Consider the following 15177-nt stretch of genomic DNA (forward strand, 5'->3'; position numbering starts at 1 on the left):
AATCTTAGGATTCTAAGGACCTTGTGGTGAATTCCTACCCAATGAGGACAAGGAGCATGAGTGCCTGTGGGTTATCAACTTAATTTTTTTCATTTCTTTCTCAGTTTAGCAACTTTTAGATTTTGAACTGTTGTCTGTGCTTAACATTTCTACCCTTTATCTTTCAATACAAATCTGAGCTGATAATAAACATTATTGTTTTTCTTTAAACACTTGACCCTGCCTTGTTTCTTGTTTCTTTTATTTTTTTAAGATTTTAAATTTTTTGAGACACAGAGAGAGAGAGAGAGAGAGAGTGACAGAGAACAAGAACAAGCAAGAGGGGGAGGGGATCAGAAGGCAGAAGCAGAGGGAGTAGCAGGCTCCCTGCTGAGCTGAACTGGAAGCCCAAGTGTGGCTCAGTCCCAGAACCCTGGGATCATGACCTGAGCCTAAGGCAGATGCTTAACCAACTGAGCCACCCAGGCACCCCTTATTCTTCCTTATTTCTTAAAAGTACCTTTACTTTTGTGTTTTTGTCTTATCATACCTCTTAAAATTTTCATTTTTCCATTATTTCATCTTATTTTTATATTTTTGAAATATTGTATCTTGCCTAAGATTAAATGGTTAAGGAAGGCAGCAAATATTTTATTCCTATTTGTATATTTCTCATGTTATTTGGAATAAAATTAACTTTTCTCTTTTTTCCTTTATATTTGGCATCTTTTCCCCATTTTTAAGCCTGTGGCTTATATTAACTTTATTTTGTATTGCTCTATAATCTATTCAAACTTTTCTTCTAAACCAATTTCATTTCTCTATTTTATAGTTTTAATTGCATATTTATTCACTGTTAAAGGTGTCTTTGTAAAATGTTTACCTTTTTCTTATTCTAAAATGAGAACAAAATATAGGCATTTGAGAATAGATATAGTAATGGCTCTCACCTAAGGTAGAAGGGAGAGTTTTATTCTCCTTTTATTTGATTCTGTATAGGACTTTTGGTATCCTATTCACATGGTAACAAAATCTTTGAGATAATATAATAAATTAATAGGGCAGTATTTCTCCAGAAGTATTTTTCAGGACTTTCAGTTTCCAATTCTAGATTTTTTTTTTCTGTAGCAAATTCATTTTTTTGTGATCTAAAATTCATCATTATTATCATATGCAGTTAAAGAATAAGCTAAATCATACAAATGATATTTTATAAAAGAATGGGAATGGGTATAAGGATACCAGACAGAAACCCTCATTTCAATTTCCTATCTTTATAATCTTAAAAAAGTAAGAAATTATGGAAATCCATGCTTAGCAGATCTGCCCTGCAAGAACTATTTTTTTAAAGTTCCTCAGAGTTGTTATTATTAATCAAAAATATACCTCTTTTTAGTGATAATGTATTAGATGATTAGAGCACATGGATAAGTAAAATGAATGACTTCAATGTCAAAAGAGGCAGGAGGGTGATACTGGGAAAACAGTTTTAAGATGCCTGCTCTATACTTGAAGGAAAAAAAAAAGTTCTTTAAAGATAAATTATCAAAATAAATATACTTCAAACTCTATGGCAACCTCTAACGATTTTTAAAAGATAAGTATAAGTAATATGCTAAAGGAGGACATAAAATGGTCATTTTATAGATACTCAAACTGGAGAAGACATAGAGAGGGAGAATTAACAACAAATGGAGCCAGATAAAAACACAGTAGAAACTCTTCAATAAATAATACTGGCAAAACTAGATATCCACATGTAAAAGAATAAAGTTGATCTCTTACTTTATACTATCTATAAAAAATTATTCAAAATGGATCAAAGGTCTAAATTTAAGACCTAAAGCAATAAAACTCTTAAAAGAGAACATAGGGAAAATCCCTTAATTTAGGCAATGATTTCTTGAATGTGACACCAAAGGCATAAGGAACAAAAGAAATAAACTGATCAAAACTGAAGTTTTTTGGATCAGGGGCACTCTAAAGTAAAAGGAGAATGCACAGAATGGGAGGAAATATTTTCAAATCAGTTATCTGCAAAAGGATTAATATCCAGAATATATAGAAAACTCCTGGGATCCCTGGATGGCGCAGCGGTTTGGCGCCTGCCTTTGGCCCAGGGCGCGATCCTGGAGACCCGGGATCGAATCCCACGTCAGGCTCCCGGTGCATGGGGCCTGCTTCTCCCTCTGCCTGTGTCTCTGCCTCTCTCTCTCTCTGTGACTATCATAAATAAATAAATAAATACCTAAAAAAAAAATTTAAAAAAAAAAAAAAAAAAGAAAACTCCTAAAATTCAACAAAACACAACTCAATTCAAAAAAGGGCAAAGGACTTGAACAGACATTCTCTACAGATACACAAACAGCCAACAAACACAAACAAATGTTCAACATCACTAATCATCTGGGAAATACAAATCTAGAATCAAAACTATGAAGTGGGGCCTCACATCCAGTAGGATAGCTACTATCAAAAAGAATAAAGTAACAAATGTTTGTGAGGTTGTACAGAAATTGGAACCTTGTGCACTGTTGGTGGAAATGTTAAATTGTGAAGCCACTGTGGGAAACAGTACTGACAGTTTCTCAAAAAATTAAAAATAGAATAGATCCAGAGATTCCACTTGTAGGACATCACCATAGATCATGCAGCCTCTCAAACTATCTTCTGTATTATATTCATGATAGAATATAATTTATTTTTATTTTTTAAGATTTATTTTTTTTTAGAGTCTGTGTGCACGCAAGAGGGGAAAGGATAGTGGGGGAAGAATCTCAAGCAGACTCCCTCATGCCAGGGAGCTTGACATGGAGCATAACTGAGTGAGATTAAACATAATTTTGTTTAAAAATAATTGAATTATGTTTTAATTTGTTTAAAATTAAAGATAAATTTGACACTGCAAACCCTCCAGATAGTTTGGAAATCTGCAAACGTCTCTCATTAATGTTTGGGGAGCCACTGGCCTAAAAATGTGCCAGATGCATACTGTCACTAAATAAGTACTTGTTGGATAACTGAAGTCATGAATATTCCTCTTTATAAATTGTAATTATTAATACATATATAGTTATCATAAATGTATTCACCAAAGTGTTTAATAAACCTTAACCTTAACTGTATTCACTAATGGCTTATAAACCTTTTCTTAAGATGTAACTAAGAATCTAAATGTATTTTTGCACATATCTTCAATATGATACTGTTTTCTTTTGTATAAAAGCAGTCATTAGGATACAGATTCATTGTCATTTTTCAAGTTTAAAGTAGAGATATAGAAGCAAGGTAAGAAGTAGATATTAACAAATCACTTAAATCTTTTAAATTCTTAACTAATCTTACAATAATGAGTAATTTATATATTTGGATTTTGGAAGCATTTGGATAAATCTCATAAATGTGGTAGTATGAACTCTTACAGTCAAGTCATTTGCTTGATGATTTAATGATCTTAACTCCTAGTAAGAGGCTTCATATTCTGATTTACCGTTCTTCTGTGACAAGATAATAACAATGCATCTGTCTACATGGTCCAGCTCAACAGCCTTAACTACAGTGAAGGGTCTATTCCTTCCAATCATAAGTTCATGAGACCAAAGCCTTCTCTACCTAATTCATCATTATTCCTGCACTGAGCAGTTGTAAGACATAGCACCCACAACAAGGTGTTTCTTTTATTTTTTAATGAATAAATTTTCTAATTTGTTAAATTACAAAGTAGTTGCTTTTCCATAGGATGAGGCAAAACAAGGTATTATTTTCCTTTCATGTATCCAACTCTTTTGATACAGCATCTTTGAGCTTCAGAAGTCGTTTAATAAAAATAAAAGGATATCATAGATTAATTACACACAACATTTGTATTCAACACATTTAAACCAAAATGTTTTATGCCATTGTTACTCAGGAAAAGAATGCATATTTTTCAGAAAGATAAAAATTTTTTGTAACATTTAATTATGGGAAAAAGAAATCATTTAGTATTAAAACATAAAATCTATTGATATAAAGACCATTTTTGCTTTTTTTATTATATAAAAGTGATGATAGCCATGACAGTCACTAAACTAGAAGGAAGTTAAAATAAAGTAGCATTAGTCAGATATGAAATTAGAGATCTAGGATACAGACAATCTGGGGTTATCTTTTTGTGTATCAATAACTGTCTCTCTCACCTTGAGTATGTTATTTGCCACAAGTAATCTTCTAATCAATGACATTTCTGAGAGATAAGAAATATTTGTTTCCTCTCCACACAGATAATTGAATTTTACTTAATGAAACTGCACAGCTCCTGAAATACCAGGTATGTAAACATCAGACAGGGATTTAACTAAAAGTGAGGTTTTAATTCTTTATTAAATAACAAAACTGCTTTTGAAGAGTTCTTCTAATACTCAAAATTTGTTTTTAAAAGCTTTATCTCTTGGGTCCCTGGGTGGCTCAGCGGTTGAGTGTCTGCCTTTGGCTCAGGGCGTGATCCTGGAGACCCGGGATCGAGTCCCACATTGAGGTTCCTTGCATGGAGCCTGCTTCTCCCTCTGTCTGTGCCTCTGCCTTTCTCTGTGTCTCTCATGAATAAATAAATAAAATATTTAAAAAATAAAAGAAACAAAAGCTTAATCTCTCTTAAATATTTTAACATGACACCATATATCTAGACAATAGATATAGAACTATAATGTATCATTCACATGACCAAATTCCTGACTATCAAACATTTCAGACCCCAGGTATCAGCTAATCTATTTGAAATATTCATTTGAAGAAAAATCATTGATAATTTCACATAAGTCTTTGCTAAGAGCTGAATATAAAGCATGTGAAATTATTACCCTGTAGTCATTTATCCTTTGTAGAAAAACAAAGCACTTCTATTTAAAATGACATAGTTAGACCTATATTTGGATTTTTTTTAAGTAAAATCTAACCTGGAAACAAGGGAAAATTATTCAGGAGATAATAAATTTTGCTAAAAAGAAAGATCACAATACCACAATAGCCACAGAGAGCATATGTCACTTAAGATTTTTAATAATATTCCATTCAGATTATAAAGATATTTGATACCTAGAAATCCCTGGAGCTCATGATCTACATAGAGCAATTGTGTGAATATCTTCTGAAGTAGGATGTAAGTCTCTCAGTCACCCAGGATAATCAGCAGTCTCTACTGACATGAAATAATAGTTAATTTCCTTTGCTTAGAATAGTCTTCCAGATCCAGACAGTGTATGGAATTGTTTCTTTTTTATTTTTCATATTCGATGAAAATATGGGATCATTTCTGCTTAATATAGGACACTGGGAAACCATACAGTTCTAAACATTAAGGTCAAAGTTACATTTGAATTGGCATTTTACACACACACCATATAATAAACTGCAAAAATATATCCAAAATCTATACTGATTGCTTCCTATTCTAAGACATGTTTATTAATGTACAGGAAAAATGATTGCTATTATTTGCAACTGGCTAACAAAGAGTTGCAAGAAAAAAATGTCAAACCTGTTCCACATCTTACCCAACACTTAGAAGTGCCAATCCATTTTAATTTTAGTCATTCTAGTGGGTGTTAATAGTATATAATCACGGATTAAATTTGTATTTCCCTATTGAATAATATTATGAGTTTCTTTTCATGTGTATACTAGAATTTATATAGCTCATTCAGTGAAGTATCTATTCAAATACTTTGTCTATTATTATGACATTTGACTTATTGAGTTGTAAATGTTTTATACTCCAGACAAAAGTCCTTTGTCAAATATTTATGTCAGATATGGGTGTTCTGCTTTATCCTTTTCTTACCAGAAAAAAAAAATTTTTACTTTATGAATTCTAAGCTATATAATTTTTATGATTAATCTTCTTGCACCCTAGCACAAGGTCATAAATAAGTTATCCATTCTATAATCTGATTTGAATGAATTTTGTATATAATTTTATATTTTCTTCTAACAACTTGATGCTATAGATTTGCATCAAAACAGTTAACCATATCACCACATGTTAATATACTGTATATTCATTTTCATTCAGTTTAAAATATTTTCTGACTTTCTTACCTATTTTTATATTTCCTTAAAAATACAGTTTTCAGTTACCTACTTCCACTTTACTTCTGTTGTATGGGAAAATACTTTCATATTTTGCTCTTTTTAAATATATTGAAATTTATATATATCATATGGTATATCTTATTATATATTTCGTCAGCACTTGGAAATAATTAGTATTCTGTTGTTACTGGGAACAGTGCCCTATAATTTACTATTAGGTAATGCTTTGGATAGTGTTATTTAAATAATCTAACCTTACTTAGAAGTTAAACCTACAACTATAATTTTTTTTTTTTACAACTATAATTTTGGATTTAGCCATGTTTCTTCAATTGAACAGGATTTTTTTTTTTTTGAACAGGATTTTTACTTCATGTAAAGCTACTTATCTTTATCAGATCTCATATTTTTAAATATAAAGATTCATGGCTTTTATTAATTTATTTCTGGGTCTCCTCTATTAAATAAAAGTTGGTTTTTCATATTTTAAAAAGAATTATCCTTTACTTTTAAATCTCCTCATCACTTTATTACTGTTTGCCATTTGAGGATAATTTCCTCAAATATTTCAATTCATAAGGAATTTTTAAAAACTCCCATGATTTTTTCTCTCTTAAAATTTTATTTTCACAACTACTCATTATTTTCAACTACTGTGCTCCTTTTAGAGATTCATCTGTATTTGAATATTTTGATAATTAAAACATTTTTTATCTACTTTCTAAATATATAGGCATCTGGAGTGACTGGCTGGTTCAGTGGATGGACTGTGTTCTCCTAATCTGGGGATTGTGAGTTAGAGGCCCACGTTGGATGTAGAGATTACTTAAAAATGAAATCTTTAAACTGATTAATAAACAAGTAAATAGGCATCTATTTTCAATGTTTTTAGTGTTTGCTAAATTTCACTGAAAAATTTGTGTATTTTGCTGTGTTGTTTATTTTGACATCACCTCAAGAGTGTCTTTGAGAACCTTGTGGCTTCACCTACTGAAACGTTAATTGAAGGATTTGTTTTACATTTATTTGCCCATAGCAATTCAGAGCAATTACCACCTGAGACCAATTTTATGGTAATTTGACAAGGTGATTTCTATTTCACACAAAATTAACAGGATGTTAAAATTACAGTGACATTTTGTATTTTATAACTTGTAGGCTTTTTTTTTTTTTTTTTTTTTTCTTACCCAGAACTATAGTTTTCCCATCCAGAACTATTTAGGTCTCATCATCTCTCCTTGGCCACATCTGCACTTATCAGTCTATTTTATTCTGGAATTACATTTTAGTAGTATTTTGGATTTATAAAAATTTATTGTTTACCTCCCACCTTGTTTTGGCCTGAGGCTTCTATCTACTTTGGGATAAAACCAAGATGTTCATAGTTACCATGCCAATAGTCCCAGGTGCTGCCATAAGGAAAGATTCTAGTGCTCTTTCTTCCAACTTCTTTTTTCCTTAGAGAAACTGGCTATTCCCTTTTCTTATCAGTTCAATAATGCCTTTAAAACATCTGTGCCCCAGTTTATAAAATACTTTTTGTTTTTATGGAAGTATTTCATATTAATAAAACTAAATATTCAAATACCCTTTCATTATTGACTTTTCTTCCTAGACATGGATACAGCATTTGAGTAGATTCTCAAATAATAAAATTTCAGTTAGTAGAAGAAAGTACATCTCAAGTTTAGAACGACTTTAAAATATGGGTTCAGTGAAGTACAGTGTGTTCACTACACAGACATATTTGCTGGAGAAGTGATAACTTGAAAATATTTTGATGGTGGATATAAAGGTGGAAATTAAGCCAAAATTGACAAGAAAACATATTTTTCAAACAATAAACGAAACCGCCATGTTGTTCATGTTTTGTTGTAGTGGTGGTGGAGGTTGTGGTTTTTTTTCAACAGGGGAATGCCACTGTTCAGTTTGTGATTAAACCAAACCTAAAAACCAGTTAAAAAAAAAATCACTTTATAGCAGTGTGCATGATGACTGGCTGTCTGGGCATGGATTTGAGGCTAGTTACTGGATACTTACAACATTCTCAATATAATTGAGGTAAACAATTATACCATCTATACAACACTAGAAAAATCCAATTTGGCTCTTTTTTTTTTTTTTAATTTCAAAGTATAAGATTATTCTGAAAATGTATGTGTCTTTATTTTAAACTTGTACCTTGAAGTAAGTATTCAATTATACTAGTAGAACAAATAATGCGTTTTTAGAAGTAAACATACACTTAGTTCAGAAAACAAATGCAAAATCACAAATTGTTTGGTCTTATTTATGATAAATTATACTATTGTCCTACTAAAATATGGAGAGTCTACTTCAATTTGAAAATCAAAGGACATATATATACATATATATATTTATAATAATATAAGCAGACTCTCTGATATTAAAACTAGAGCAAATTTCCCTAATCTGAAGCTCAAACTTCTATCACCATGCTAAAATTCTAACATAATTTTGTCTTAAAATTGATAATAAAAACAGCTTAATATTTTAAGTATTTTCTTTATGACTTATTATTAACACAAACTTAGTTCATTTGTCTAAGTACAAATAAGTACTAATAAGTACTAACTGAAATTTAATCAGTTAAAGTAAGTTAAAAGTAATTAATCATCGCACTCCAGAAATAATCTCTCCAAGCTGGGGTGAGAAACATTTTGATTTCATTTGGGGGACAAGCAGAAACAAAAAATTTGCATGAAGCTCAAGAGTATAAAAGTTTGGGAAGAAATTTTCAAACCAAACCATACCAAACAGTAAGAAATAACTCAATGATTATTCTAAGGTCAGATCCAGGTATTTGTGGAACAAGAACTCATAGTGGTTGGAGGTGTACAGGATTGATTTAGACCCAAAGTTCAGAAACAAAAAGATATTAAAAAAATAAAAAGCATGAAAATTTTAAGTGTTTGATAGTAATTTCTTTTCATCAAAAATTTCTATGGGTCAATCTATTTCATAAACCTATAAGCAAACTTTTCCCTATTGCCCTAATATTCATTACAAGGGCCCAGATTCGAGGAAGACTATCGCTGCTCCTTTTTCGCCCTAGTCTTCCATTAATATATAAAACCCAAACTTCTTGGAATTGCTAGAGAATGACAGCTTGACCTCTTCCAAATCTTGACTCCTTATGAATCTGAATTTTTAAAAATGTTTTGAGTAACTTGAAGTTCCCTTAACTCAAGTCACCCATCAACTAACGAACGTGAAAATAAACTTCACCCAGTGGAGATTTAAACAAAACTAGAAATTATGGGAGATACCAGTTTAAGACGCTGACCTAGCAGGATCCTGACCCCAGCTCCTCCTAGGCCCCGACCCTACAGCTACATATGAAACCGTATCCTCGTCAAAAGAACCCTAAGGGCTGGCTAGGTGAGTGGCAACTGTGCATTGAGCAAATGAGAGAAAACCACACGGAAATGAGTAGGGGACGCCGGGCCGCAGTCTTGCCACCAACCTCACCCCATGCACAACGAGGGGGAAACACAAAACCTGGAGCTTCGCCCAGAGGAGGGAGGAATTAAAGCCACATGAGACAGGCCACCCTTTCCAAAGAAAGAAGAAAGAAGCCTCCCCCAGAATGTAAATTCGGAAAGCCCGGGCTGGGATCCTGAGATGCTGCTCCCCTAGAGGCTGGCCTGACAGCCGTGCCCCCCTCTCCCACACCAAGCCGCACCCTCCGGGGCCGGGACCGCGGGCGCCTGCATCGCGCCCTCTGCACGCTGGACAGCGCCGGGGCCCCAGGCCCGCTGCCCGGGTTGCCCCGCGGCCCTCTAGGACGTGCCTCCCGCTCTGAAGACCAGGGGAGCCTCCGCTCCGTCTGTACCATCCCTGACAAGTTGGGGCTCCGGCTTTTGCAACTTCTGTTGGGCCAGCACCACATCCCCCGGCTCTCCTAGCCCGTGGGGCTTGCGCTTGTGGGTCCCCCAGGTCTCTACCCAGTCCCCACGGAGGCGCGATCTGAAACGGGCCTTCCACCAGCCAGTCACGTCTGCCAGCGAGTCACCACCAAGAATCTCTGAACATAAAACAACCTGACACACACACACAGATGCTAAGAAGAGACGGTGAGAAAACCTTAGAAGGCTCCAGGTGCCATCCGGCAGCCCAAATGCAGCTCTGCGCCCCCAGAGATATGGAAAACAAAGAAAATTCCACAATTTATGAAATAAGAGGACATTTCTTGGGACACCTGGGTGGCTCAGAGGTTGAGCATCTGCCTTTAGCTCAGAACATGATCCCAGTGTTCAGGATTGAGTCCTGCACTGGGCTCCCTGCAAGGAGCCTACTTCTGCCTCTGCCTCTCTCTGTGTCTCTCATGAATAAATGAATAAAATCTTAAAAAAAAAATTAAAAAAAAAAGAGAGAGAGAGAGAGATTCTTAGACACCCACCATCCCCAGGGCACAGCAAGACTCTACAGGCCCGTACACACCCCCTGTCTGTGAACGAGACTTAGTCACGAATCCTCATGACTGTGGCCTGAAGGGCAGTCCTCTAAACAGACCAACACCTGAGACCTGACTGCAGTCCTTTCCAGAGAACTTGCAAGGCAAGAGTTACCTCGTTGCCTAAACTCTGGGTTTAGCATGCTAGTGATTCCTGGAAGGCAGCTATAAACATGGCCCAAAAGCTGTTTTGTTGTTTTAGTTTTTCTATTTTTTTTATTTTATTATTTTTTTAAATGTCTGGAGCCCCAGGTTTTTTTTTTTTTAGGGGGGTGGGGGCTGCCCAGGATACAGCCCTAGACCACTGTGTGCTTTGGTGGCCAGGGCTAGGTGGAGGGGTCGGGGGAAGGAATTGCATTATTTCCTTCCCTGATTATTGTTACCATTTTATTAATTATGATGCTAAGCCACAAAGAGGCTACAAAACTATTCCAACTTACCTGCCTAGTAAGGTGCATGACTAAGATTTAAACCCGTTAAGGCTTAACTCCAAAATTTGCCCACTTCCCCACTAGACTAGAAAGAACATCGAATTTGCCTTTAGCAACATGGGAACCCACCTGATATAAAAGCCTCTAAAGAGAGCTTTGATAAGAAAGTCTAAAGAGAGCTTTACCAACAACTACAAGTAATCAATGTTATATATCCATCCATTCCTTTTTTTTTTTTTTTACCATTACAAGTATATTGTATTTATATTATGTAGCAGTGATTTAGTCTTTTATTCATCCTCATACAATTTTAGCACAGTACTAGTCACACAGTTGACACTCAAATCATATCTGTTGAATGGACTTCCCAAGATGTTGGCATACACGATGGAGGCAATATGTGTATTGATTATCCTAAGCACATTTGGGACCTGGGACACAGAGGCTTAATTCCAGGTCTATCAATTACTGGCTGTGTAAACCTGAGCAAATTACTCTTCCTTTTTGATGTCTTAAGGTATCACTTGTATAATAAGAACAAAACAAAAATCTTAGAAATTCAAATTCAGCCATTTCTTTATTTTTTTTATTTTCTTTTAATTTTTTAATTTTTTTTTTAATTTTTTAATTTATGATAGTCACAGAGAGAGAGAGAGAGAGAGGCAGAGGGAGAACCAGGCTCCATGCACCGGGAGCCCGACGTGGGATTCGATCCTGGGTCTCCAGGATCCCGCCCTGGGCCAAAGGCAGGCGCCAAACCGCTGCGCCACCCAGGGATCCCCTCAACCATTTCTTTAAAACCAATTTCTGGTTTTTGTATTTTGAGTTTCTTCTAGAGTTTCTCAAGATGTTCATCTTGACATGGTGTTAACGTTTTCCTACAGGTTATTGATTTCTATTGTGTATTTGCTTTCATTCTTTACCACTATGTGTTTATGCTATTCATTAAGTAGCAAGCAGTCTGTGAGCTATAGGGAAGGAAAAAAGGAAATGATCCTGTTTTCAGAAATGTATAAGCTTTTAAAGTATTTGGATAACCTTGACTACCAACTCTAGAAAATGGTCTTATACTAAGTCATAATTCAGGGTTTCTAATATTCAATATAGATACATAAGAGGAACTGATTTCATGTAATTATTGAGAATGTTTTACTCTATGGCATCTAAAGTTATGTTTTGTTTTTAATGGTGGTTCTCCCATGGCAAAGACACTTATTTAAAGTTTTTTTCTTTCTTTTCTATGGATATCTATTTTCAATGTATTTTAAAATGATGTACCTTTAGAGCAGAAAGCTCACATGTCTATAAACATGCCAAACTGGCAGTTTAGTACCAATAATATTTCCCTAACATAAAAGTATGATAATTGTTTTATTTATAAACAAGTTCTTAAAATTTTAAACCAAGTGTAGCTATAGATCAGAAAAAAATATTTTCAACAGATAATCTACATCTTTCCTTAAATTTATTCCTAAGACATTTATATTTTTAGACAACTAAGCAAAATGAGAAGCTATCCAATGATAACATTTGGCATATTTAATATGAAACACAAATAAAGAACTATAATAAAAAGCAAAGAAAGCAAAAACCGTGTCTAGTTATTGCCACTACTTTAACAACAAAAGCAAAAGAAAACAAATGAGAGAAAATAAAAACTAGATATATTTTTTATCTGTATAATAAGTGCATCACATAGATGCTGAAAGAGTAATGCACCCATTATTTCTGGGAGCAGACCACTGTTTTATCTCTAGAATGGGAAAACAAAAAGTAACCTAACAGATTATGGAAGAATAATTTATTGAGATTGCTGATCTGTTGGCTTTAAAATATATATCTTAGAAGTGGCAGATACTGTCCATCCTATTTATTTAATTTATCCTGAAAAATAATAATATGCTAATGAATATTTCAAGGTTAAATAATGCCATTTACTTTAAAAATTTTAATATTGAACTATGTTGTCTTAGACAAATATAGAATATATTTAAGCAAAAAAAGCAAACAGTTAACACCAAAAGGGATTTTAGAAAATATCTACATTATGTGTAGATATGCATGAGTGAGGCCAAGAAACATCAGCATGTCCTAAATTTGTCTTGAAAGAAGGAAATTACTGACATCCTATTTTTTTAATTATATTAAAATCAAAATATAGATGGAATGTAACTCTCCTCTCTTTTGAAACAAGGTGACAGAGACAGAAAATAGGAGCTGGGAAGGGGCTGAGGGAGAAGGACAGAGAATCTTAAGCAGGCTCCATGCTGAAAATCAAGAAGTTGGATGCTTAACCAGCTAAGTCACAAAAGCACCCCTGTAACTTTGTACTCTTTAAGTGTAGACTACTTCTTCCCAAGTGAAAAGTATAACTTTGGGGGTGCCTGAGTGGTGTAGTCAGCTAAGAGCCAACTCTTGGTTTTGGGTCAGGTCATGATTTCAGAGTCATGATATGGAGCCCCACATTGGGCTCTGTGCTCAGTGCAAAGTCTGCTCCAGATTCTGTCCCTCTCTCCCTCTGCCACTCTCCCAGCTCTCTCAAATAAATAATTGGAAAAAAAAAAAAAAGCTTATCTTTATAGTGGAGAAATGTGACAAGCACTACCTCAGCCAGGATATCGAGGTCAATATCAAATTATAAGTCACCTGAGAGTATGTATCCTATGTATGAAATGATGAAAAATGGCACATTACCTCTGCTTCCTCCCCAAAACTCATAACCCGCAGTCTATAAGAAAACATTACACAAATCCCCATGAAAGTACATTTCAAAAATTCTTGACAGGTATTCCTCAAAACTGTCAATTTCATCAAATACAAAGAAAGTCTAACGAATGGCCACCATCAGGAGGAACGCAAGTAGGCTAAATGTTATATGGTACCCTGAATGAAGTTCTGAGACAGAGAAAAGGAAATTAGGTAAAAACTAAGATCTGAATGTTTAAATAACAGTGTGTTAATATTTATTTAGTAATTGTGACAATTTAGCATAGTCATATAAGATTAATATTAGGAAAAACTGGAAATGGGATATATGGCAACTACTATTTTTGTACTTTTTCTGTAAAAAAAAATTCTAAAAGAGAAAGCTTATGGAAAAATACAGAAAAAGCTGTAGAGGTTAAAATACAAAGTGACTTATTAAAATAATTATAAATATTTCAACAGCCTAAAAACATGAATTGCATGTCTCATATAAAAGATTGTCAAATTGGCTTAAAATAATCCAGTAATACTCAGTTTTAAGACATACAAAAGTCTAAAAATAGAATGAAAACTGTATTTTACCTATTCTGGGCAAAAGAAACATAGTATGTCTAAATTCACAGTATTTCATTGCAGTATACATCTTTAGCAAAGAATATCACAACAAAGTGATAGCAAATTTATTTCACTAAGAGGAATTAGCAATTGTGAACATTTATGCATCAAGAGAATGCATACAGAAAAACTGAATGACCCACTAGTCTTTCTGAAAGAAACTAGAAATGTCTACATAATCCTATAATTTACTAAAAAAAGCAACAAGCAAAATATATGCAAATAATTGAAAGTGTTTGTGTAAGATGGCTTTACTAGCTTTGAGCAACAAATCATCTGAATTATATTAAAATCTTCTAGACAATAGGAAAAAAGCATACTTCATAATACATTCTAGGATGTCAGCATAGTTTTGTTAATGGCAGTAAAATAGAAAAAAATTTGTAAGTCCATTTCATTTATTAAACATTTTTAAATGCTTCACAAAATATTAGGAAATAAAATTCAACATTACAAAATATTAAAGATGAAATAAACTACTGAGAACACAAAATTGAAGAAAATAGCTGAAGCTAATTTATGACAATAAAATGTTAAGTTACAAAATTTGAACCTCTCAATAGACATAAAACTTATAGAACTTAATATGAATTTATGATAAAATTAAGTAAATCGGGAAAAAAAAGATAGCTATCTTCACCTGCCCAATCGTAGCTATTAGAAAATATTCTATACACACCATCCAGACTTGGTTAAAAAGCGTTCTTTAAAATCAAACAAGACAGAAATACAGCTGCATTTACCTTTGTTGGTGCTGGCCTAATAAGAGTAAGAAATTAAAGAATGTCTAACTGGAATGCAGAAATAAAAAAACTTGTGATGTTAATCTACAAACATAAAATGCATTTTAATAAAACAAAGCATTAGAAAATATAATTTAGAAGATATAACTTAACAATA

The sequence above is a fragment of the Canis aureus genome, chromosome 38 (genome assembly GCF_053574225.1).
Source record: "Canis aureus isolate CA01 chromosome 38, VMU_Caureus_v.1.0, whole genome shotgun sequence".
Classification (NCBI taxonomy): Eukaryota; Metazoa; Chordata; class Mammalia; order Carnivora; family Canidae; genus Canis; species Canis aureus.